General features: G+C 53.6%; 1 protein-coding gene across 1 annotated transcript in view; it reads left to right on the forward strand.

Moving 5' to 3' along the window:
• The first annotated feature begins 8,707 nt into the window (after positions 1-8,707).
• Positions 8,708-25,010, forward strand: part of LRFN2 (leucine rich repeat and fibronectin type III domain containing 2) — a 190,283-nt gene continuing 173,980 nt past the window's right edge. Inside the window, exon 1 of the mRNA XM_080665884.1 lies at positions 8,708-9,331. The gene's annotated coding sequence lies outside the window, so the exon portion shown is untranslated. The remainder of the gene's footprint in view (positions 9,332-25,010) is intronic.

Raw genomic sequence — 25,010 nt, forward strand, 5'->3', positions numbered from 1 at the left:
GTTAGTAACCTCAAGAAGCCATGACTGCTCAGAGAGCTGGAAGGGTAAAAGAGGGGAAAGTGTCATAACCCCAATCCCAGGATCCTGTGCTCCTTGACACTGTGAAATTGGGCAGAAATCCAGGAGCCCATACCCCTGCTGCTGGTGCTACCAGAAGCAGAAATAGCTTCCACCTTCATGCCTTCTAACGTTACGTGAGAGCTTCCCATCAGTACACCCTATGCAGAATCCAGCTGGCCAGGGAGTCCAGAAATGAGGTTTTTAGGTGGCACAGGGGCCTATGAAAGAGCAGGTATGCAGGTGTGGGTCTCTTGTCAACAGGCAACATTCGGCATAAGCCTCAAAACCTGGAATTGTATTCTCCTTTGTTCTGGCTGCAAATTCTCATCCTTCCTTCTCCCACTGTCTACCTATCCCCAGATCCCTGCCAGAGTAAGCCCACCCGACTGCCATCCCATAACCCCTGTCTAGCCTCACGTGCCTGCTTACTCATTTCCCCATGCTCCACCTTTCAAAAGGAATCAAAGTTCGCTGCTTGCTTGGTTTGTCCCATGCCCTCCTAACTACCCCAATCCAAGAGCATGCACGTGCTGGTTCTTTCTGTTGTTCCCAGTTGACAAATTGCAGGACCAAGTCCCATGACTTCCCTGAATATCCGACACAACATAGTAAGAGCAATGGGCCTCATTTCTGTCTGAAAAACCCATATTCATCCTCTGGCTAAGAGCCAGTCTCATGCCCCAGGGGCTGCTCCAATCTTCCCCTCCCCTCAGATCGCACTTTCTCTCTCTGTACCACTCAGCTTACAAGGGTGCAGACCACAGATCACTTGCCTACACCTCAAAATATCTGTTGTCTCCTTCCCTTTTGTTCATTTCCTCTGGTTGCTGTGGAAGTAGGGACCTTCCTCTTTCTAGGGCTCATGCACCCCCCCCCCCCCCCACCATGGAACATTTCTTCTTGCTTTCTCTGCACTGGCTCCTTCACACTGGCTTTCACCCAAGTGCTTCCACCCCCAAGAACGTCTTTCCTCCACTCTGCTTTCTCCTGAGCTTCCATCCCACCTTCCACTCTCCTTTCACAGCTAAACTTCTCAAAAAAGTATTGTGCGCTTACCGCCTCTACTTCCTCACTTCCCACTCAGTCCCAGCCTCTAGCAAGCTGGTGTCCACACCGCAGCCCTGCAGAAATTGCTCCCTTAAAGGCCACCAGCGACCTCTGAATAGCCAAACCTGATAGCTCTGCTTCACCAGTCCCCATCCTCCAAGACCTACTCCTCCACAGGTCAAATACACTATATGACACAATCCTTAGCCAGTGGACCCCCTGAGGTGTCACGGCTCATGGGTGTGCTCAAGATGGGTCACAGGCAGGCCTGAAACACACCATGCAGCCATATTGATGATGAAAATAGAGAAACATTTTCAAACCATTGCCTGAGCCCCCCACGGGTCCCCTTCCACTGCCTGATCTAGGACCCTGAGGTGGACCGCCTCATTATATAACAAATACAGAATGATGTTTGGTGTGACAGGGCCTATACATGGGTATACCAGTTGTAGATATTTTTAATATCACCCCTGCTTATGGCTGTGCTGAGATATTGATTACTTCAGTAATGGGAACAGCCAGGTGGAATCAGGGGAGTGTGGAGGGCAAATCTCCCATGAAGAGGAGTCTCTCCATTTACCTCCATGTATCATGCAAATATCATTTGCTACATGAGACCTGGCATGGGGACTTGGGCAAGCAAAACTCTAAGCTCTCTCCCATTCCTTAATTTCCACAATAGTAGCCTGTTATTCTACCCTCCATGGGCTGCTTCCCTGTCTCCTTGCCAGCCTCTCTAACAGGCTGACCTTGGGCAACTGCTTAATCTTGTTGAGCCTCACTCTTCTTATCCATAAAATGGGGCTAACCAATTTCTGCTTTACAGGGAGGATCACAGGCAATATATGGAAAATGGCTAGTGCAGGACCATGCATGCATAAGGCTGAATGAGTGTAGGTCCCAACCCTCACCTCCTTTTAACTCCACCTTTCTCCCCTGAGGATCTCCTCCATTCCCATGATCTTCCACCTCCATTCTATCTCTGACTCTTCCAGACCCATTTACTGAATTATGCCCTAGACAAAGTGTCCCTAAGCTCTCAAACTGCAGACATCCATGTGAAACTGATCACTCCATCCCCCAAGCCCTCCCACTTTCTCCCACCTTCCCAGTATCTATCTCTCAAGGACACCAACCATTCCTCCAGTTGATGAGGCTCCATGACAGGAAGTGGGTTCTAACCACAACCCTCCCTTCTCAGACTTCACACCTAGTTATCTCTGGGATCCAGTTCATTCTACTTCTCACATACCCCTTCTATTGTCACCACTGTAGTCTCGATCTCACTCCTTTCTTCTCCTACCTGGGTTATTTCAATAAATTTATAAATGCTTTTCTTTTATTCAGGTCTTCTCCCAGCAGTTCATCCATCAAATCCTTACATTAACCTGTTCAAAACACTTCAGTGTCACCCAGTTATCTGCATAAAAGAGACTTAAATTCATTACCTTCATGTTCAAGGGAATATCAACGTATCCTGCTCTTTTATTTCCCACTGTGCTCTTGAATAATAATAACAACATGAATAACAACAACCAGTTGTTAATTTACTTGTGTCACTAATATCCTAAAGTCATGTCACTTAACTTCTCCTCCACCTGTGACATTGTCACTATGATTATTCCCATTTTACTGGTGAAGAAAGGGAGCCACAAAGAGGCCCCGCAACTAGCTAAAGTAACTTCCCTTACAGGTGGCGACTTGAACGGAAACCCAGAGTCTGTATGCGGAGCCCACGATCCTGACCACCAGGCCTTCTCCACCCTTGCTTGGGTCACACCAGAAAACTCCCCAAGGCCGCCATCACTGTGGCGTCCTGCATTCTTGCCTTGACCTGTGCTGTACCCGCACCAGGACAGCCGGTTTCGCTCATCTTTAAACCCGCCAAATGCTTCTATCAAGTGCCATGCAAATGTCAACACCTCCTTGATATTTGTTGTTGTTGATAGTTTGATTTTCTTGCTTGGATCTCTTGATCTCTTTATTCTGGAAATAGAGAAATTGCCCAGACATTTTATTTTTACCTTATTCTCTTTTACTAGTATTAGCATCATTTGAATGTGTAGCTGGCCAGCGCTACCAGAGTGTGGGATGGGCCACAGCTGATACTTCCCTTAATCCTTCTCTGTACTTTTTGCATGAAACTTACAAAGGCAGTTTTAGTAGAAGTCGAATTATTGTCCTGCTTGGGCTCAGGAAGAGGTTGGTCTCTGCTCCTCTCTCCAGGTCCCTTTGAAAGAAAAGCCAAGGGCTTGCTTAAGGAATGGAAAGAATTTAGTAGTCAGCTCCTGCTGTGGCAAATCTCATGGGTGAAGCATGCTGGGAGCAGGAACATAGATGATGAGAGCTGTGCTCCCACAGCTGACCGGATTATAAGACAAGCCACACACTATAACTATATGTTCCAAACAATACATACAAGAAGGCAGAGAGAGGTGAAGGAAGGGTCTCAGCGTTGGTGTGAGAGGAGAGAACCTGCCCTCTCCATGTTGGAGAAGGGGAAAGTGATTTCCCTTAAACCATTTACTTCCCAACCACTCACATCCAGCACAGGCTCTTCAGTGTCGGGGTGCCAGCTTAGGGATGTGGCTCTGCCGCCTGTCAACTCTCTCACCCAGCAAGGTGCTCAGCCTCTGTGCCTTGGTTTCCACATCTGCAAAATGAAGATAATAGTAGTACCTGCCTCATGGGGTTTGGATGAGAATGAAATAAAATAAGCATTGTCCAGGGCAGAGAGAAGTGGCTGGCATACCGTGTGCCCTGAATGCTGCCTAGGGCTCTGATATGTGTGTGATGGCAAGAGAGGAGACTGGTAGGGCGGGGCGGTCTGGGGAAACCCTAGGAGGGCTGTGGTAAGTGTGGGGGGGTGGGGTAAGTAGCTAAGAGCTGTGATCCTTCCAGACTCTCCTGGCACTTGCCACAGCCCACAGTGTTTCTGCTTCAATGCCACCCTTAAGATTTTGGGGTTTCCTGGCAGAAGGCAAGAGCTAAGGAGGTCAGTGGCATCTATTATCTCAAGTCCCTCTCTGGATGGTTATTTTCTTGGTTGTTCTTCATTGGATAGCAGAAACCATTTAGCCCCAACTTTACCATTTTAGAGATGGAGAAGTTGAGGCCCAGCGAGAGGAAGAGGTGCCCTGGGTCGCACTAGAGAAACAGGGTCCAGACCTCTATGTTCCCCTCTGGTGCTCTGTCTACCACACTGCCTACAATTCCAGTGCTTCTCTTGGGCTGCACAGCCTTCACCAAAGGTCTACTGCCCTTCAGGCGGCACCAGGTCACTCGCCACCCAGTGGCCCTGAGGCTAGTACTGGAGAGGCTGCCTTACACCCAGGAAGGAGCCTCGGATGAGGAGTCAGACTTTGTTTGAAATCCAGTGCCATCCATCAAGAGCTCCAAACTCTTGGAGCCATAGCGTTACCTGTATAAGACTTAGTGTCTTTGTAAAATGGAGATAATGATCCATTTCGTGTGATGGTTGTGACAAACGAGCGAGGCAGCATTTGGGGATGCTCTTATAAAGTGCAAGGCACTGTGCCAGGGTTGGTTAATGTCCTCCCTCCAGGAATAGACTGTCTTCCTCCTCCCTGTTTTCTCCCCAACAGCATTGAGTGACGGCTAAGCGGTGGGTCAGTGAAGAGTTTCCGCTCATTGAATACCTCTCCCAGGATGGTCTGAGCCTTTGGTGCATCAGGAACCCAACCCCAGACTTGGTTTTGGGGCAAGAGGGTGGGGTTGTGAAGAGAGCCCATGGGGCCTGGGGGAGGAGGAGAGGTAAACAGAGGGCTTGATAATGAGACGTAAACTGGATTTAGAAAACAAACTGGAGCTAATGACTGTAGGTGGTGTTAGTCACTCTGTTAAGGAATCTGGGAATGCATATGCATACTAATAAGACTCTTACTTTGCTTGTCTCTTACTCCTGATTTGGGGAAGGGAGGAGGGTAGAGGGCACTGCAGGATTAAGACACTCAACCTGCATCTCCAGAACGTGCACTCCAGGGCTGGGCCTCAGCTCCTGATGATGTATCCACCAAGTGCCAGGAGCGTGGGATACACTGGGATATAGGCTGACTGTCCGTCCCGGGGGAAGGGGGGTCCATGGGGAGCTAAAACTTTAGGAGTGGTTCCCAGCTTCCGGTGCATGCAGTAGACTCAGTGGAGTGAGATCCCAGGCCTTATGAGACTGTGCGGCAGGATCTCTGTTATTTCCCTGGCCACAAAGGCACTCTCCAGGCCTAAGGGGCCATGGGAGACTCGGGAGAAGCTTCTAGTGCATTCCTGGGATTTACAGATCCCACTGGGATTCCATAACCTCAAGCACCTGGCTCTGTCCTGTTATCTGACCTGAATCTCTCCCCTACCCTCACCATTTTTACACCAGTCTCCCTCTTTTTCACACTCAGTGGATACAGAGAAGAGAGAGGCTCCCATAGTCCTTTGCACATGGGTAGTCCCTCTATTGGTTATGAAGGCCTAGGCCACCTTGACCTTTTCTTCTTCAGACCAAATGCCTTTCTACCTTCTGCCCCTCCTGAGAGCTCTTCTTATCAATCTGTCATCTCATTGAGCAGTGGGTATGGGGAGCCTGCCATGTGCCCAGCTGGTCACGAGTGCCCAGGAAGGTGGGGGAAGATGAATCATAATTGGAGGCGGGGGAGCATAAACCTTCTTCACATCGGGGCACTGGAGTTATAGGCACAGGTACAGTGTGGCCATGACATGCAGCATGAAGCACAGGGCGCAGAGCCAGGAAAGGGTGTGTGAAGCATCCTTCACACCTGCGGAGTGCTCTGGGAAGTCATTTATTTGCCCTGCACTTCAGGGCCTTGGCTCTGAAGCTGAAACAAAGAAGTGTGTGCAGTAGCCTCTCAAGGTTCAGAGCCTTTGGCCCAGTGATTCTATTTCAGGGACTCTAGCCCAAGAATGTGGGCAAAGACTTAGGTACACAGATGTTCATCTCAGTGTTGTTTAGAAGAGTGAAGACGTGAGTACAAGATTCCAGCTGCCCATCATTAGAAATGGCTTGTATATAGGCACGTTCTCTCTCTCTCTCTCTCTCTCTCTCTCTCTCTCTCTCTCTCTCTCCCTCCTTCATCTCCCCCAATTAGAAATGGCTTGTATATAGGCACATTCTCTCTCTCTCTCTCTCTCTCTCTCTCTCTCTCTCCCCCCCTCCTTCATCTCCCCCAGATTAATTGACCCCTTTGGGAAGCCCTGGCTGACCTCTGTGGTTAGTGACCAGGAAAAGCAGCCAGGTAGCTCCCACAGCAGTGCCCCTACCCTGCCTTGCTGACTTGCTCAAGGACCCAACAGACCTGCCATTGCTCACCTTTCCATTTTCCAAGTGTAGATCACCTTCTAGGGGTTTTCCATGGTGAATGGCTTTCTCTTGGCCTTCCAAGGTGCATCTGGGTCCCCACCCTGTTCTGTCTGCTAAGGGCACTCAGGGGTTCCTACAGCTGGAAAGGCCCTTAGAGAGTACACAGTCTAACCCTTTGAGGGAAAGGGACTTGTCACATTGCCATTAGTACAAAGCCATGGTGCGCATCCAGGCCATCTGACTCCTAATACAGTGCTCAGTTCAGGCTGAGGCCAACATAATTAGAAAAAGAAACCAGTTGTCAGAATTAACCAAAGTGCAAGAAATGATCCAGGTCCTAGCTCTTCATGGAATATCCATTCCCTTCTCTGAGCTGGGAAGACTCTTGGATGGGGAATGGAGTTCACTTTGGAGCAGAGATTGGGCCATCCCTCCAGCATCCCAGGGGGCCCCGGCCCCTCCTCCACACCATCTCAGAGCTTTGTTGGTTTCAGAGAGCAGGTCCTCTCTGCCCTGTTCCAGCCTCGTCCTATCCCTGTCACTAGATTCTGATCCTCTCCAGGATGACTGTAGGGTAAGGAGGTAACCTAGCCTGCTGCTCTGACCCTTTGGGAAAGCCAGAGCCTGGAGCCTCCTCCTTCCACTCTCAACCCTCCCTGGTAGCCCCCACCTCTGGCAAGCAATAAAGAAAACATCTCATGCTGATCCCCTTTCCTGCATCCCCTTCCCTTCCTCTTCCCTCACATCCTCCTGCCTCTACCCACTTTCCTACTATTCACTTCCTCTTTCTTCCTTCCTCCCCTTCTCATTTCTTTTCCCTTCCTGGGTCTCTGTGGGCCTGGTTTCTGCCTCTCTTTTCTTGTGCCACCCCCTCTAACATACCTTGAGTTTCATCTTGGCTATGTCCTTTCTCCCTCAGGCTTTCCAGAATCCCTGCAGGGAAGGGCCTGTCTTTCAGGGTCTGCAGTATGCTGACCTGGAGGTTTCCCTGGTGCATATGGGGAGGGTGCCCAGCACATGGGGTCTAGGTACCTGGGCTGATGCAGATATGCACACACACATACACACCCCGCTCCCCACCCGCCATGTGCACAGACAGGAGGCAGGGTCTTATATTACAGATTTCTCCAGATGATCCTGGGCTGCAGAGACATAGCCTCATGTGCCTCCCTGTGGGTATCTGGGACAGGTGCATGGGCGGTGTCAGCCTCTAGGAGAGAAGAGATGACATTCTCCCTGCCCTGGATTTACCAGCTGGAGTACCAGAGGAATCTCAAAATTGCAGTTCCTTCCGTGTGAAAGGTACACTTACCTCTTGGGAAGCTCAGGAAGGCAGAGTCCAGTCCTATCTTCCCCAGGAACTGGTTGCTGCTGATCCTAGTGGCAGAGAGAATGACCAAAGGAAGATGAGATCCTGGCCAGACCCATCCCTTCGGATGCGAAGTCTACACTCAGCTTGGAGTAGGGACTCAACTACCTGCCAGGCGCCTTGGACGAGTCTCTACTGTTCTGGACCTCAGTTCCCTCAAATGTCAAACGAGGGCTCCTGGGAGGATCAAACAAGGGAAGAGTTGTAAGGATGTGCAAACAATTGGCACCAGTGCACACCTCACATATTCCAGTGAAGTCTGTGTGTGTGTGTGTGTGTGTGTGTGTGCGCGCGCGCGCGCATTCTTCAGGCTCTCATTTTTCCTAGGTTTGTCTTAAGGTGTGGGAATCAGAGCTGGGTCCAGACTCACAGCCCCCACCCCCAGCCCAGGCCAGGGGTGAATTTTCCTCAGGCAGGCGGCAGGCGGCAGGCTGAAGGCTGCACCGCCCGCTCCACACGTGAGGCGGCAGCACCGGAGCCGGCTGCAGCGGCACTGCCTGGGCAGACCCGCTCGCCTTGCGCAGGGACTGCCCTCGCCGCTGAGCCGCTGAGCCCTCCCTCCTGGCTCCCAGGGCTCCCTGCCGGGCAGCCCCCACCCCGGCCGCCGCGGCCCTGGGCACTCCCGCCCCCCTACTGGTCGGCCTGCTGCCTCTCTGTTCCGCACCACGCCACCTCTGCGGCCCGCGATCCCTCCGGTTTCGGAGGCAGCAGTGGTTGGCGCTAAAGGGGATGCGCGGGGCGACGCGGAGGCTGGTTCCCTGGCCCTGCAGCTCCGTGGTCCGCCACTGGGGGCGGCCACCCCGATAGCTCCGCGGGGACCGTGCGCACGGCCGCTTGGCTTCCTTCACCGCTGGCCCTGCGCTGCCTCCGAAGCCCGCCGGTTCCCTCCTGGATCTGCGCGTGTGATCGCTGTGTGTGAGTGTGTGTTGAATGTGTGTGAGTGTGTGTGAGTGTGTGTGTGTGTGTGTGTGTGTGTGTGTGTGTGATCAGGAGCGCGAGTGCGCGCGCATGCGGGGGGCAGTGTGCACGCGGGGAGTGCGGGGAAGTGTGTTTGTGTGTGCGTGTGGGTGTGAGTGCCTGGCGCTTGCTCTCTCTCTCTCACACATACACACACACACACACACAGCCAGGCTGGCTGGCTTCTCTGAACTTGAAGACACCCCACATTCCAAGATGCCCGAGGTGCCTGGAAATGCCCACGGCTCTTTGATCTGGAAAATCCTACGGGCTACAGCGACTTCCTAGGGAGGGATTATATTTTTTTGCCTTTTTTTTTTAATCTGGAAGAGAAGAGGACAAGTTGTGCTTTTTCCTCCCTTCTTGCGAAATGCCATGGATATAACTGAGTAAGCCGCTCAGGGCTCTCCCGCGTGGACGTCTGAGGCCACCATCTGCCTGCGTTCTCCGGAGCCCAGGGCTTAGCTCCAGCCTCGGGCGGGGAAGGATGTGTGGCCAAGCCGGGGAGCCTGGTCGCCCCGCGGAGCCGGCCTCGGTGCCTCCCACCAGGGGGTAAATGCTGCTTCACCCAGGTGAGTGCTCGCTGCAGCCGCGTCTCCGCGATCGGGTGTCTGTGGGAGCTCAGCGCGGGGCCGAACGCACTTGGGGGACCGGGAACTTTGCATCCGTTTCTTTTCCACTTGACTCCCTCACAGGGACGCTGGTGCAGACACCCTCCTCTCTTTCGCCCGTCCTTATCGCGGGAGGTTTCCTTTTCTTTCTTGTTTTCCATTGTGGGGGTGAAACTGGCGAGGAGCAGGGAGAGCAGGAGAGAGAGACCGGAGCCCAGATAGATTGAAACATGGAAACAGCAGAACTTTGCCGCCAGACCACTCTGTTGCATCTCTCCACATGGGAGGCCTGGCCAGAGCTATTGTTGGGGGCTGGGTCCATGCCTGGGATCCCTGCGCCCTGTGGGCTGGGTGGGTGGGGTAGAGCCTAGCTTAGGGTAGGGGCAGATTCAGGGCTCCTGGAGGGAAGGAAGGCATCCTTGCAGTTTGGGGAGACAGGTCGGGCAGACTCAGGGACCCTATCCTGGTCTCAGGCAGAAGAAGCAGGGAGGTCAGAGGGAATGTGTGTACAGCTTGGGGCATCAGGATGGCATGATGAAGCAATATGGAAACTGGCATCAGCAGAGCCTGGTTGGTAGGTCCGACTCCCACCCAGCCCTGCCCTGGTTCTGAGGTTAGCCTGGGCAGGGGGGAGGGAGCCAATGGAGAGCTCAGAAACCAGCAGTGCCTGGCTCTGCACAGACCCCAGGCAGTGACAGGGAGGCATCCTGCCAGTCTCCCTGTCACTCCAGCACAAAGGACATAGGCAGTGAGTTCCAGAGAGACAGAGCCCCTGAAAGCCAGGGCCCTAGAGAGAAAGAACAGGGGGCCTGAGCAAAGGCAGCAGCAACCCAGCCAGCCAACACCATATGCGCGGGGAGGGGAGATGTCCACAGACCCGCAGGCAGACAACACCTGCGGGGAGGGGGAGAGGGAGCTGCTGGGAGCTGGCACTCTGAGCTGGAGTTGCAGGCATGGCTGTAGAGGCTGACCCTTTGCCCTGCCCCAGTGTGTGTGTGTGTGTGTGTGTGTGTGTGTGTGTGTGTGTGTGTGTGAGAGAGAGAGATAGAGAGATATGGGGGGGGGGAGGGCTCTGAGGCTGCAAGGGGCTGATTGGCCTTTCGGGCTAGGGGGAGGGGTGGCTTCAAGAAATTGGCCCCCCACAGTTGGGGAGGAGCAAAGCTGGGAGCTGCCAGGGGGGTTTGATGCCAGTCTCTGGGCTGTGAAGTTCCCAGGGACCTGGCAGAGGGTCTAGGTGGGCTTTTGTATGTGGCTGGGGGCTGGTTTGGAACTCAAGGTGGGGAGGCTGAGGTGGGGATTGTGGGGATACTGGAAGCTAAGAACCCGCTTCTTGGGCTTGTGCCCTAGGCGGGTTGCTGCCCTCTGCAAGGAGCTTATCAGAACAGCCAGCTCCTGGCGAGGCTGAAGGGGGCCAGGGTTGCGCAGGGAGGGCCTGCACTTGGAGCCGGCAGCCACTGGGGACCACCAGGCAGCTCAGGCCCATCTGCCTATGCTGGAATGTTGTCTCTCCCTCTGAGTCTGGCCCTAGTGTTGAGTTCCTCTCTCCTAAGCCTCCTCACATGCTTCTGCTCAGGCCCCTGCCCAGCCCTCAATTTAGAGTTTCTGGTCTAATTCCTGCCCAGGAATGTAATTACTTATCTTCCTGCCCTGGCTCTGGGGAATACAAAGAGCAAACTTGGCATTTCCGTTTCAGCCTCTTGGCAGTGCTTCTCAGGGAGGTGCGGCTGGACTGGGTGCCGTCCACGGGCACTGGGGCTCAGCTCCTGGCTTCTCTGAGGTTCTGGTTCCTTTCTCAGACCCAGAAATCTGAAGGTGGGTGTGTGGGCAGACAGCTTCCAGAACGCAACACTGAGGGGCGAAGGAGGGTGGATGGGAGAGAAATGCAGACGAGGAGGTGGGGCCACTGGGAGAACCAGGCAGCCTTTGGCCACCCAGTCCCTGGTGTGGCTACAGCAGGAATCACGTTTCTTGTCGGGGCTGCAGCTCTGAAGTGAAATCGGGGATGGGGCTCGGACCCAGTGCCAGGCTTGCCAAATGTCTCCAGCCCGTGGGGTGGAGTAGGATCTGCTCTCCTTCAGAAAGTGCCCTGTCCTATGTAGAAATGAGTCGTTACTGGCATCCCCATTCTGATGGGGAGGCCGCTAGCCTGAAAGCAGAGACAGAACAAAAAACAACCCGAGACAGCCAAGTGCAATTGGGCCCTGGATGAAAGCAACAATCATGTGGGAGTTTCACGATTTCTCTTTGGGCATGGTTATGGTTTTAGGGTCCCACTTATATGAAGGGATAGAGTTGTGACATAATGGCGTGGGACCTAAATCGGAGGGCCTGGGTTCAAATTCTGGCTCTGCCACATCTTTGTTTGTTGACCCCTGGAGCTTCTGTGTTTTCATCTGTGAAAGGAAATAGCAGCACGTGCCTCACAGATGTGTTGTGGCCCCGTGTTTGTCCTGACGCTCCCCAAGCCCCTGCTCAGACCTGGAGGAGTGTTGGGTTGGAGTGGGGGAGGGCTGAGAGAGAGGGAGGGGCCCTCAGAGACTTGGAGGACAGTCCCCCAGCCTCCTCTATTCTCAGAGCTGCCAGGAGGGTTTGATGCCATCACATGTAAGCTGCTTTTTAAAAGACTCTGGGAAGCCCTCCGGAAAACTTCAGGAATTCATATTTCAGAAGCAAATTTCACCTCTGGGGCCGTGGCACCTGCCTCCTTGCCTCTCTCTTGTTTGCTTCGGGATTTTACAGCCTCCTGCACATTTGCTCGGTATGCTCCGGCTCTGTGCTTTACAAGCGTCATCTGTCACCCTTTTCCGTCTGAAGCTTGAGTGTGAAATATCCCCCAGAATCCATCCTCGGCCTCCTCCCCTCTGCCTCTGCCTCTTCCTGCACCAAGAGTGGCCTCACAGGGTGGTCTCAGGTCCAGGCCGGGTCTATGCAGGGTCTGTGGTTGGATCTAGGTCCCTTCTGTGGAGCTGGGGGGGCACAGCCAGTCAGGGAGAGGGGCTCGCACCTAGACATGTACTTAGCAGGGTCTGACTAATGACCCGACTGGAACTGGGGTGGAGAGGGAGGTCTAACCATAATGGGAAGGCTTAAGAAAAGGTATTTTCAGAAAGTAGGCAGTCAGGTCTGGAGATAGGGACCAGGGAGAGTAGCCATGTCTAGACTGCTCGGGGTGGGAGCGATCAGGAGGGCTTCTTGCAGGAGGTGAGGATTTCAGAAATAAAGTCCATGGAAGTCCATAGAAGGCAGATTTTGTTTTCTTTTTTCTTTAATCCTCACCCGAGGATGTTCTTAATGATTTTTAGAGAGCAAGGAAGGGGGGGAGAGAGAAACATTTATCAGTGGCCTCCTCTATGCGCCCCCAACTGGAGATCAAACCCGCAACCTTTCAGTGCACGGGATGAGGCTCCCACCAACTAAGCCACCCGCCAGGGCAGATTTTGTTTTCTTTTAAATTCTCAGATGTCACTGAGACTTTGGGAAGTTTTAGGGGTGGGGTACTGAACAAATAGAATGGATATTCCAGAAATGTCTTAGGCTATTGGGACCAGCTCCTTCAAACAAACAATTTCTTGATTGCTTATTATGTGCCAGGCACCAATTTAAGCGCTTTCCATTATTATTTCACAGTCCTGTGAAATTGCCACTGTTATTACCTTCATTTTACCAATGAGAAAGCCAAGGTTCACTCTATGTCATCTGAATTCAAAGCTCCTTAACTCCTCCATCCTGCCTCTCCCCCACAGTGAGCACCAGTGGGCAGCTGGGACCGGCTCCTCTAAACCTGCTGGCCTCCTGGCCTGGCTGAGGAGGCAACTTTGAGCCTCCATCACAGAGCCCTGCAGAGCCCAGCATCTCAGCTGCCTGCCCTACCCACTCATGCCCACCTGTTTAAAAGCGCCCATCAAACAGCAGCATCCTCATGGACAGCACAGAAGATGGGACAGTGAGGCAAGCCCTGGACTGGACTGTGAGTCAGGGGACCCACCTCCACCAGCCCACACATGTGCTCTCTTTACTCAACTGAGGTCTGGTTTTCTTCCTGATGAATCAGGACGCTTGTGCTTGCATACCAAGGTTGATGTGAGGGCAGGCGGCCTGTGTGAATGGGCTTCACTCATTGAGCAAGCCTCTCAGCACCCAGGGTGGGCAAAGGTAGGCTCACAGTCGTTTGGGTGGAAAATAATACAATAATGAGTAAATAATAAGACAAGATTAAACTGTGCTTTGTGTGTAACTGTAAACCTACGTTTGCCCCACCCTGTGCTTGTGACCCCCAAGGCCTGTGCCTTGTGGAACAGGGATGGTAGCAGACAACTAGAAAGGACACACTGACACATATCGCATTTCTTTTGTAATCAGATGCCCATCATTGAAAATTTGGTACCAGAGCGGGCAGAGGGCATTTTCTTTAGGCCATGGTTTCTTGACCTTTTTTTCACTATTGCTTCCGCCAACAAGTCTTTTTAGACACTTTTCCCCCTAATGGCAGCCTCCATAAAGTTTAAACACCACATATATACTGTAGCTCTGTGTATGTATATATGTGTATCTGTGCTTTATATACAAGAGTAAAATGCTTTTCCACCCCTGCCAAGAACAAATGTTTACCCCTGGGGGGCGTTGTTGCCTCCACTGAGAATGTATGCTTTAACACATTAGGATTAGAAAGGAAGGTGGACGAACAAGTCAGGGAGAATCCAGGAGATGGTGAGGAAGACAAGTTCACTCTGGCATGTCAATACCCCGAGTGTGGTCCATGGCCCAGCAGCATTGGCATTGCCTGGGGGAGGCTAGTGATGCAAAACCCCATCCCCCTTCAAGCAGGCATCTTGATTTTATCACAATGGGGACAGGTTGGACGCACGGCCCCAGAACAGGAGGCTAGGACCAAAGGGAAAGAGGTGAGAGGCCAGACCTGAGACAGCTGTATGCTGGGTCATCGGCTTGTTTAACCATTGAGTCCAAGTGTACCAAGCAGGTTTAGGCAGTGCCCCTGTCTACACCTGTCGAGATCTATTGGTCTTTGTTCTTTCCTGGGTGATTTTCTGGCATTGTAGCTACAGGTTGTGTAGAGGGGGGAGGATCCTGCAGAGGAGACACAAGGCTGTGTGTGGCCTTCCTTATAAGCAGCAGAACACCAGGAGTCTTTGACTTGGGTGGATCTGGGCCCACTCTCTCAAATATCCCCTAGGGCCAAGGCTACTGGGGTGCAGACCAACCTGAGGGGCAGACTGGCACTATCGAGGCAAGATTTAGGTGTTTCAAGCTGGATTAAGCAATAAAATGGGCTCTTGCAATTTCTTGGCTTGTTTGGGGTTGTCTGCAGGAGAGCCTGGGTCTCCTGGTGGCAGTCCTGCACCAGCTGGGCAGCCCTGAAACATGAGAGACTACAGAATCCCCAAACTGGGCTCCTCAGAGTTCAGTGCATTTATTATTGGCATGTCCTACATTAACTCACCCACGGGCGGCAGCGAAGCCACAGTCAGTCTGCCCAGACACAACACGAGAAGCAGAGCGCCGAGTCTCTCTCAATTGCTCTCCCCTCTGCATTTCCCTCTGGAACCGGGAAACGGGTCCGAGACACACAGTGAGATGGAGCTGGCACCAGCCCTCTGTCCTCTGCCGGGACCTATGTGTACGTGTGTGGCTGTGGTGACCGTTCCTTCCTGCCTCTCTGCTCTCAGGAGCTTTGAATTGCATCGAACCTCCAGCAATGGAGAAGTGCCACCCTAGGCCAGCCCCATGGGTGTTCCAGCCCAATTCTGCCTGGTTTCACCGAGGAAGAGTGCAGGAGAGCACTGGGCCATCTCTGTCCTCTCAGAGTCAAGGACATCTTTGTCCCCACAGGGTAAAGGACATCTGTATCCCTACGGGGTGAGGATATCTCTGTCTCCGCAGGGTGAGGACCACCTCTGTCCCCACAGGGTGAGGACATCTCTGTCCTTGCAGGGCTGAGAAAGCCCTCTCACGGCCGTTTCTCAAAATGCTTGATAGGGAGCAAGGTGTGTTCATCATGGATGTGTGTCAACTCACATCATTTTCATGGTCTCAGCCTTCCCTGCCTCCCAACGCCCTGAGTTCTATACTTTGCTGCCTGCCATGGAGTGAGGCCTCCTTTAACTCATTCTAAATGTCCACTCTACCCCTTCAAGCATTAAGGTCAGAAGCGCCTGATAGTTCAGGATTTGGTGATCAAGCCCATCTCCTTCATTCATCCCTTTCATGACTGGCTGGTCAGCAGTCCTCACTGATCAGTTTAATTCAACAAGCAGTTATTGAATGCCTACTGTGTGCCGCCAGCAGGCCAGATGCTGCAAAGATGAATCATCTCTCCAGCCCAGTCCATGTGAACACACAGCCCTCAGTCTCATCGATCACTTGATTTATTCTCCTGTGCTTTTTCCGGCCCTGCCTGTGGACTCCAGGACGTGGTGGAGGTGGGGTGGTAAGGGTTCCTACACTGGCTTGTTTCTGGTGCCCTCCCTCACCTGCATTTTCGGTGCATGTGTGTGCACGTGTTTGCACGTGTGTGCGCTCAGGACTCAGGTGGAGGTCACACATGATTAGCCACTGGTAAAGTTGGGCATGCTGGTGTTGGTGGTGGTGGTGATAAAGTCCACTTGAGAAAGGCACTCTCAAGCAGCTCTTCCAAATCTCACCCCCATCCCTAATAAACTGACATCTTACCATCTCACCCAAATAGAAACTGAGGGATGAAGAGATTTGGGGGAGATTTAGGGCTTGTGGTCTCAGTTTAGGGACAGCTGGCCCTAAAGGAACTCTTTAATCTTCCCCAGGCCTGGTTACTTGCGTCACAGGGGCCGAACTGGGGAGAAGGGGAACCGAGGGGAGACCCTGGAATAGACCTAAATCCTAGAGCCTCTGTCCAAAGTCACAGCTTCTAAGCACGGGACAAATGAGGGCCATTGCATGGGGGAAAGATGGTCCCAGGCCTCAGATGGGCATGAGTCTGGGCGTGGGATGTCTGGCAGGGGAAGCACACAGAGGTTATACATGGGCGAGGCAGTTCCTATGTTTGAGAAGTCTCTGTCTGCTGAGGGAGGACCCACTTCTCGTCCTTTGGACGTTTATGTCCAAGAGGAGGACGGAGTAGATAAACATGGCACCGTACCCAGGCCTCACAAGCTTGGGTGCAGCACCCTTCTTCTGTAGGGAGCTGGGGTACACGGGGCCCCATCCCTAGGGCTGACGCTGTGTTCGGTTGTCCTGATTTGTGAACGGGGGTAGGTTGCTCTGTGCCTCTTTTTTCTCATCTGCAAAATGGGGGTAATCATCGGACCCACAGTGCGGGGTTGTTAGGAGAAGTAAATGAATTACTGTGTGTCAAGTGCTTGGAGCAGTGCCCGGCTCCAGCGAACGCCATGTAAGTGTGAGCTGTCATCATTCACAGTGGCCAGCGTCGTGGTATTTTCCTAAGCGTGGAGAGGAACTACTGTGGACCGGCTTAACTGACATTCCTTTCAAACAGCCACCCTTAAATCTTGTGCAGCAACTCGGGGAATTTCTCAGTGCTCTCTCCCTGCTCTCACCTGCCCCTCTAACATCCTACCAGGCAGGCAGGACAGATGGATGCTTTTATTATGTCTGTTGTACACGAGGGGAAACTGAGGCACAGAGGTTACTAAGTGGCTCCTGGTCCAGTTGGGTTTTTCATTATCCCTTACGCTCACACGGTGTTGCGCTAAGGGGTGGGGGCGTTTCGGGGAGGAGGGTTTGGGTGAAGGTGGCTGATGGGCTCACCCGGTTCTTATTTGTGTTGAGTCAAATTGGTGAGCAACTGAGCCCCCAGGTCTGCGTGTCTAGGCTGGGTGTACATGGCGGGCCTGGGGGAGCAGGCTGTGTCTATGCACAGGGTACCTAGGGCATGGGAGTTGGTGGCAGGGCCACAGGGCATGCTGATTTGGATCCTTTTGATGCCAACCTGAATGTCTTGGGTGGGGTGGGGTGGGGTGGGACTGGGCTAGGGGCTCTAAGAGGACTGTGGGACCTGGATGGGGACCCTCCTATGAGGAAAGAGCATCTGACCCAGCCTGGTGGAGAGAAGGCCAGAAAGACATGCCCCTGGCCATGACTCCTGCCCCTGCCCCTCAATCCCCAGGGATGGTGTTGGTGGCGGGAAGAAGGGCCTTCCAGATCTTTTGAAGGGGATGGGAGAGCATCCAGGGCAAGAATGTGGGCCTTGGGCCAGGACACGGAAGAAGGAGTGACGACCTCAGGCCTGGGGTGGGGAGAAAGCAGATGTGGAGGGAGCACTTGTGGGTGGGGTTTCAGGAACGCTGGGGGAGTGGGGTGCAGGAATGGATTAGGGATAAGTGTCTAAGGGGAGACAGAGGGTGATGAAAGGGGTGGGTGTGTGACCTCAGGGAGGGGACAGGAGACCAGGAGGTCATGGAGGCCAGTATGGGGCACGATCCATAGGAAGGGAGCTGGGGATGGGATCCTGCAGGAACCTGGCCTCTCAGGTGCAAAGCCCCAACCCAGTTCCTCTCCTCAGGGGACAAGTCCAGACCCCAAGCTCATTTCGAGGGCTCTGTGATCAGCCTGTTCATAAATCACGGGCCACGTAAATATGGAACATAATTGGGAGGTGCTGTGGGTACCGCGGCTCCAGGATAAATCTGGGCAGGAAGACTTGGATTATGAGTTATGGGGAGGCCAGCGGGGGGTTGGTGGCTGGCTCCTCTTGGGGTGTGAGTTATCTCTGGAGGGTCTCCCACGATGCAGCTGCTCTGTGGCGCGGGCTGATATTTACTGTATATTGCTTTTTAAATTACAGTATGGCATTGATTCCCTGCTCTGGAAGTTCAGCCCTCCCTCGCCGTCCCTGTCTCACTCGGCCTTTCTCGGCCTCTCCTCCTCTTTCTCCATCCGTCTTGTCTCTCTCTCAATTCAGTTTTTAATGCAGAGTATTATGTTACACTGAATCGTGTCACTCTGTAGTATTATGTTTATATTACCTCATAGTTATTAGCATGTGCATTATATTCACTCCTTCCACGTATGTGTAGCACTTTTTAGTGTTGGAAGCGCGATGCACAGCCATGTTGATCTACTTTGGACCTCCTGACAGTGAGGAAGTAGTGCGGTCTCCATTTAAAGGTGGGGACACTGGAGTTGAGAGAGGCTAATGGAGTGACCAGGTCATGCTTGGATTGAGTTCTATTACACCATTAGGGTAATGGCTGCTGGGTATTGAATGCTTACGGCGGGCCCAGCCCTGTTCTAATGTAAGCTTGATGTACTTGTTTTATGCCCACATGTAATCTGAGGGTTGGGCGCTGTTCACAGCTCATTCTACAGATGAGCAGATGGAGGCCCAGAGAAGTTCAGTAGCTTGCTCAAGATCACACAGCTTTCTGGAGGGCAGAGCTTAGATTCAAACCCAAGCAGCCTGGTTCTGAGCCCATACTCTTACCCGAGATTTGAGCTGTCACCTGTGATTGCTGAGTTGGAGTCAGGATGAAAGGGTGGGGCAAGTGTTGCAAAGGGGCATTCTTGTCCTCGCACACTCTTCATTTTTGTAATAGTTTCACTGCCCTTGAGGAAAAGACTAAGGGGACCTTGCATCAGCTGGAGATGCCCCCAGAGTGGGGGACCGTGTTCCTGGGAGCTGACTAGGACCCCGATAACTGCAGTTTGGCCCCCAGGTGAGGGCAGAAGGGCAGGCACAGAGCAGGGTGGTAGGAGCCCTGACTGGGTGGCTCGCTGGCTGGCTGCCCTCCTTCTTCCCTGTGTCCCTGGAAGGAGGCTGCTGTCCTGACTTCCACGGGCCCCACTCGACTGCCTTTGTGCAGTTCCCCTTGCCCTTTGGGTTTCGGCCCATCTCCAAGCCCAGCCTGGCTCCCAGCAGGCTAGCGGGTGTGAGAGGAGGAGCTGGCGGTGCCTGGAGCCCCACATGTCCTGCAGGGCCAGCCCCTCCCTCACTGGGGACCCCTGCTGAGCATTGCCTGCTGGGACCCCAGACTCCTGTCTGAGTAGTTTGGAAGGGGTATGGGTTCAGTCTGGACTACAGGGACAAGCCCTTCCTCTCCAGGCTCATGTTCTCTGCCTCCCACCCCACCCTGAGGAGATACTGCCATGGCGCCCATCTGGGCCTGGTTAGGCAGCTTGCCATGGCTTAGAACTCTTCTCACCGTCCCAGCTCTCACTCAGGGGAAGAGGAGGTGGTTCTGGAAGAAGCAGGATCCTCAGGGCCATCTGCATCTGCATGTCCCTTCCTGGGGGCAGAGAGGAGAGTGAACAACAGGCCAAGCCTCAGGATGTTGCTCTAGGCCGCCATCCTGGCAGTGAGCTGCCTGACCGAGGAGCCATCTCCCATAGAGTGCAGCCCCAAGCATCCTCATTCAGCAGGCCCACTGTGAAGAGGGGCTTGGGTTCCCGGGGCTCCATGGCCAGGCACTCGCCTATCTGTCCTTGCCAAGGGGCCTCCAACAACTAAAGTGTCAAGTGGAAGGTGGAGGGACCCTCACACTCCCTCCCAGAATCATCGGTTCACACCCGTGCTGATACAGACTGGAGCATCCCTCAGAGCAGTGATGTGTTCATCGTTTTTCTTATTAACCGCTACTGTTTATTGAGCACTTGCTCTGTGACAGGGCACATAATTGAGCACAGTGGTTGAGCCCCAGGAACCAAACAGCTTGGGTTTGAATCTCAGTGATTCCACTTATGAGCTGTGTGACCTTGGGCAGGTCACTTCTCTCTGAGCCTCAGTTTTCTCCTCTGTAAAGTGGGGCCAATACCAGTCCTAATCCTGGGGTTGTCGTGAGTATGAAATGAGTGGCTATCTACCAAGCACTGCAGGGCCTGACTTGGGAGTGTATCCTTTAGGCGTCACTGGTGCTGTGATCCCCCGGCATCCTTTCACGCCTTCCCCTGCTGCCTTTGCGAAGTCGGTGCTGCCTGCCTCTGTGCAGATGCGGAGACCAGCTCAGAATAGCAATGGCATTTGTGCTGGGTCTAGGGACTGAGGGGACTTCTGGAATGCAGAGCTCCGGGTTTTAAAACTAGGTAAGTCACAGGCCATTGAGATGAGTTGGTTACTCTACCGAGGTCCCACAGAAACTGCAAGCTGAGCTGAGATTGGAGCCCAGCTGTGTCCGATTCCCACTGCCATGTCCTTCACCACCACTCTGAACCTCCCTCAGGGACGGTCCCTCACATTTGTTGAGCCGCGCAGGCTTTGGAGAGGACATCCTGGTTCATCCTCAACGAAACTTTTTGAGTTACACATTGCTAGTCAGATTTACCAAGGAGGAAACGGAGGCACAGAGGGTAAAGTAACTGGCTGTGGGTCACCCAGCCAAGAAGCAACGGAACTAGGACTTGAGCCCGGGCCATCTGGCGCCAGCACCCCACACTCCTGGCCCCTCTGCTGCAGCTCCCCTTGAACCTTATCCCTGAGAACAGGTTCTCATCTGTTCATCCCAGTGGCCTACGGGGCAGGCAGGGCAAATACTTAAAGGTCTGAAAACTGAAGCTCAGCAAGGCCAGGGTGTGTAGCTAACGTCACACAGCTTGTAAGTGACGAACGCAGGATGAGATTCCAACAGGGTCCAAGCTGATGCTGCTCTCTGTGGTTTCCTTCCTTGATGACTAGGGCGAGGCCCCCTAGCCCCACCCAGTCTTGTAGAAATTCCATTCCTCGAGGCCTGAGGTCCCAGTGATGACTGGGTCCCAGGCACAGAGGGCTGGTTCCCCTTGGGCTCTGGGGCTTTCTTTGATCTAGCTATCATTGTCTGATTGTCCTGCAGGGAGAGGAGGCACCTGGTGGCAGAGTGGATGCATCTGCCAGCCACAGTTCCCTCCTCCCACCAGGTGGGGGTGGAAGACAGGAGGGACAGCATTTCCCTGGAAGGGCAGTAAAGGCTCTGTGGACGCCAGGCTTGATTCTAAGGTGACTGAATAAAAGAGTTGGGAAGGATGGTGACAAGAGTCTATAAATTCTGAATGATGTTCAGGACAGTGGCCTGGGCCCCGGGGCCCATAAAACCCAGGCAGCTGTTGGCTCAGGGGTGATTTATGGGGCCCTTTATCTGCTGTGGGGTTACCTGCCCATCAGCCTCCCACTTGTAAGTACTTTTCCTTTTCTTTTTAAAAATTTTATTGAGGTTATTTATTTATTTATTTTTTTTGAGAGAGAGAGAGGAAAAGAGAGGGAGAAGAAGAGAGAGAAACACCCACGTGAGAGCAAAACCTAGATTGGCTGCCTCCTGCATGCCCCCTATTGGGGATCAAGCCCGCAACCGGGGCATGTGCCCTGACTGGGAATCGAACCAGCCATCTTTTGGTGCACTAGAGTCTACCCAACCGACTGAGCCACACCGGCCAGGGTGGTACTTTTTCTTTTTAACTTTCAAATTCTTTTCATAGTTCTTGGCATTTCTTGGTTGTCTTCAAGCCACTCACAGGGATGAATTATTCCCTCATTTTACAGCTGGGGAAACTGAGGCACGGAATGAATTTGGTGAATAGCCCAGGCTCACTTAGTGCCCCAGGTCCCTTGACTCTGACCTAGGAAGGTCTCACTAATAGTTGTATGAACGAAGCACTTAAGTATCTGCGAGTAACTGTCATAGAAACTTTCATTTGCTAACTCAGTTAATTCCCATGATGATGCTAGGACATAGGACTGTTGTTGCCACTATCATTTTGATTCCATAGTGAGAAACTGAGGCAGAGAGCGTTTGTCATTTGCCCAGGACCCCACAGCTGGATTCGGACCCACACCTCAACCATCACCGTGATGCCAACTGTGAATGGAGATGGGCCTCTGCTGGCGAGGAGGGGCCAGTGCTGTCCCCGGAGAACCTGGCTGGTGCCTTTCCCGGAGACAGTGGCTCTTCTAGTCCAGGGGCTCTGGGCTCTGGGCTCTGGGCCGCTTCAGCACCGCCAGAGAGAGACAGTCCTAGAGATGCAGTGAGGAAGGCAGCGCCATGGAGAAACTGGACTGGCTGTCCGGAAACCTGGGTACCCAGCCAGTTCTGCCACCAACTGTCCATGGTGCCTGTGTGACACCCTGAGCCTCCCACCCTGCTGGCTCTGCCCTCCTGTCATTCAGATGGAGGTGGGCCAGCACATGGTTTTGGGGCCCACCTGGTGTGGCGATGGCCGCAGAAGGACCACCAAGGAGCTCCAAGGCCAGACCGGGCCCTGTCCTCACTGTCAGAGACCCAGAGCAGCGGCAGGTGCCCACACTGCCAGCTACATACCTGGGCTATTTCAGGCCTGGAATCCCAGGTTCTGCTATTTCAGGGGGGCTCTGGGCTAGGCCACCTCCCTCCCCATTGCCCTGCCTAAAGGGGTTTCCTAGGGGGAGAGGGGAAGGGTTGGGACTTGGCTGCCATAGGTTACCTATAGCTCTAACATTGTTTCCCAACTGAGGTGGTGGGTGCTCAGCCACGATGGGGCATGAAGGGCTCCGCTCGGGGGGTGGGGGGGGTGGGAGGAAGGTGCAATATTCCTCCTTCTGGCCAAGGTCTATGAGATCCGCAGCTCTATGGGGGGAAGATGGGCAGAGGGACTTCTAGTTTCCTCCTTAATTCAGAATTCTGCAGGATGCTGCCAGCTTCCTCTGTTCAGCTCACTTGCAGGTGGCAGACGTTCACTGAGCACCTAGAATTGGTTAGCTGCTGGGCTCAGAGGCCAGTGAACTGGCCCCTGCCCTCAAGGTGCTCCCAGTCTGTTGGGGAGGCCAAGGAGTACACAGGCAATTACAATGCACCATGCTGGTGACGATGGGAGGTGAGGCACCGGCGGGCTTCCAGGAGGAGGCGATTCTCTCCAGCTCACTGCAGGTGCCTCTCAGGAAGTGGCTGCAGGAGCCTCCTGAAGGACCCCGCCTCCCTGGCTTCTCTAGCTCACCCTCCCACGGACACTGTGCAAGTCTTGCTGAAGTTGCCACTGCTCTCAGGATAAAATCAGTTAGGTGGCCTGCAAGGCGCTGTCCCCGTCGGCTTCCTTCTGTTGTCTGTGCCCTCGCCCCACTCCCACTAGACAGCCACAGTTCCCAGAGCACATCACAGAATTCCCACCTCTGGACCTCGGAGTTGGAGTTCACTGGGCCTCCACCTGGAACACCACCCCCCACCCACTCCCCCTCGCCTGGCAGGAGCCCCTCATCCTTCCGGAGTCAGCAGAAGCGTTGCCCTGGTGGCCCTTGCCCCTCTCACTCAGGGCAGCTCTTCTTTGTTCTCCGTTTACGGCCCCTCCCATCCCCTTGTTTGTTCATTGCTTCTCTCCTGCAGCCTGTGAGCCCTGTGAGGGCAGGACTGGGCAGGGGGTACAAGCGCAGACTGGTGCTCGAGTCGGCGTGCAAGGCCCGCTGCAGTGCTCACCAGCTGTGCGACCCTGGGGAAGTCACTTCACCTCTCTGTGCCCCGGTTTCCCCGAGTGTAAAATGGGGAAATAATAGTACCTACCCCACAGGGATGTTGTTCGGTTTAATGAGTTAATATATGTAAAGCACTTACAACAGTGTCTGGCACATGTCAAGTGCCAATAAGTATTAGCTATCGTTATGGTTATACCGGTGCTTAGAATAGTGCCCGCCTCAATAAATATTTGATGATGAATGAGACACCTGGGCTGAATCTTCAGGGGAGTAGGTCTAGGTTGGTTAAAGGGAACAGTGGTTCTTAGCCCTGGCTACACATGGCAATCACCTGGGGAGCTTTAAAAACCATCGGTTGCTGGCCCAGCAGAGTCTGGTTTAATGTTCTGGGTGTGGCCCCGGCACTGGAGTTTTAAAGCTCTCTGGGGATTCTCATTCCAACGTTGAGACCCTGGAGATGGGGAAAGGCGGGCATGCTCCAAGCACATGCAGCTGGGAAGGCCGTGCCGAGGGCGTCCTTGAAGAGCGAGCAGCTAGGGTGAGGCCAGGGCAAGGGAGCTGAATGGTGGCACAGGAAGGCAGGGCCCAGCCAGGGAGGGCCCTGCACGCCAGGCTGAGGAGCTTAGGCCTGGTGGGGAGGTCAGCCAGGAGCCGGCAAGGATCAGTGGTCGGCAAACTCATTAGTCAACAGAGCCAAATATCAACAGTACAACGATTGAAATTTCATTTGAGAGCCAAATTTTTAAAACTTAAACTTCTTCTAACGCCACTTCTTCAAAATAGACTCGCCCAGGCCGTGGTATTTTGTGGAAGAGCCACACTCAAGGGGCCAAAGAGCCGCATGTGGCTTGCGAGCCACAGTTTGCCGACCACGGGGCAAGGTCTTAAGCCAGAATGACATAGTCCGATGTGCCTTTGAGGAAAGTGGTCTGGATAGATGTGTGGAGGATGGATTACTGTGCGTGAATTCGAAGTTACGGAGATCAGAGGGCAGAAGCCTCCCGCCCCGTGAGAGCGGTCCAGGGCCAGGCTCGCACAGCGTGGGCGACGTCCTGGGGACCAGCTTACTTGCTTAATTCTCCTTGGAGTGTCGGGACTGTGAAATGTGGTCAGTGCAGGGGTTCTCCTTGCCACCCGGTCCCCAACCACAATTGCACTGTGCCATGGAGGCAGATGTGAACCCCGCCTTGTCCTGACCCAGGAGAGCTTTTCTGGCTGGGTTCTCAGCCAAACTCCCTGGCTGCAGCCAGAATCCTCTAGTCCCCTGGCCCCGAGCTGGTTGTCTCA

Source organism: Plecotus auritus, assembly GCF_963455305.1.
Source record: "Plecotus auritus genome assembly, chromosome: 4".
NCBI classification, from domain to species: Eukaryota; Metazoa; Chordata; class Mammalia; order Chiroptera; family Vespertilionidae; genus Plecotus; species Plecotus auritus.